Source organism: Sinocyclocheilus rhinocerous, unplaced genomic scaffold, assembly GCF_001515625.1.
Source record: "Sinocyclocheilus rhinocerous isolate Xijiao unplaced genomic scaffold, SAMN03320098_v1.1 scaffold130, whole genome shotgun sequence".
NCBI classification, from domain to species: Eukaryota; Metazoa; Chordata; class Actinopteri; order Cypriniformes; family Cyprinidae; genus Sinocyclocheilus; species Sinocyclocheilus rhinocerous.
Genome location: NW_015623500.1, coordinates 561,452 through 562,353, shown reverse-complemented (window position 1 = coordinate 562,353; position 902 = coordinate 561,452).

Sequence of the window (902 nt, the reverse complement as noted above, 5' to 3'; positions counted from 1 at the left end):
AATCCTATGCCATTAATAACCGAGCGCACCACTGATGCTGGCGCGCGCGGTAGATCACTTCCGCGAGAGGAAAACAGATTTACACGCGAGGAAACGGGAGCCCGCGAGCTCATTTCAAACCCTCTGCGCGCAATACAAGCCCTCGCGCGCGCATGATCATTCCCTATGGGAAGCCAAACAACCCAAATGTGGGACGAAACAGCGCGGTATTAAGTGTTCGCGCCGCGCTGACCTGTCATAGGCGCGGCTTAATGGACCGAGCGGCGCGACCGACTCGACAGCGCAGAGAGGACGTGTTTACTAGCGCCACCGAGCTGACAGCGTGGCGCGAACATTACTCTTCTTCTTCTTCTTCATGTTTTATGGCGGGTGGCATCCAACGTTAAGGTGCATTACCGCCAGATGTCGGGAGTAAATGACGACTGCTATGTTCATTATTACATCCAACAACAGAACACCTCAATCACTTAGGAGACATTCTTGTCTACTCCTGCTCTGGCGTCGAAACAATGGCGGACGGATGACAGCTCACTCAGGGCGGGTCTAAGGTAAAACGCTAGTGTCAGTCAACAATCGTGGGAGGGGCCTGGGTCTGTGTCACTTTTGCTTATGGCAACGCTGACCGCTCACCAGTGGCCCATTCACACCAAGAACGATAACTAGAAAGATAGTCACCAATAGATGATCGCATTCTCTTAAAGCGTGCACTGCAGTTTTGTCACCTGTCCCAAAGCTCTTTAAAGCTGGGTGGATTCAGGTTGGCTGTATGTATGTATGTATGTTTTTATCATTCATGATCTGAAAAAAAAATTGTTCTGAAATTGATATTAATGATATTGTTCCTTTTTGTTGTTATCATTATAGTTATATACACTGAACAAAATTAGTTTGGGGGGGGGGGG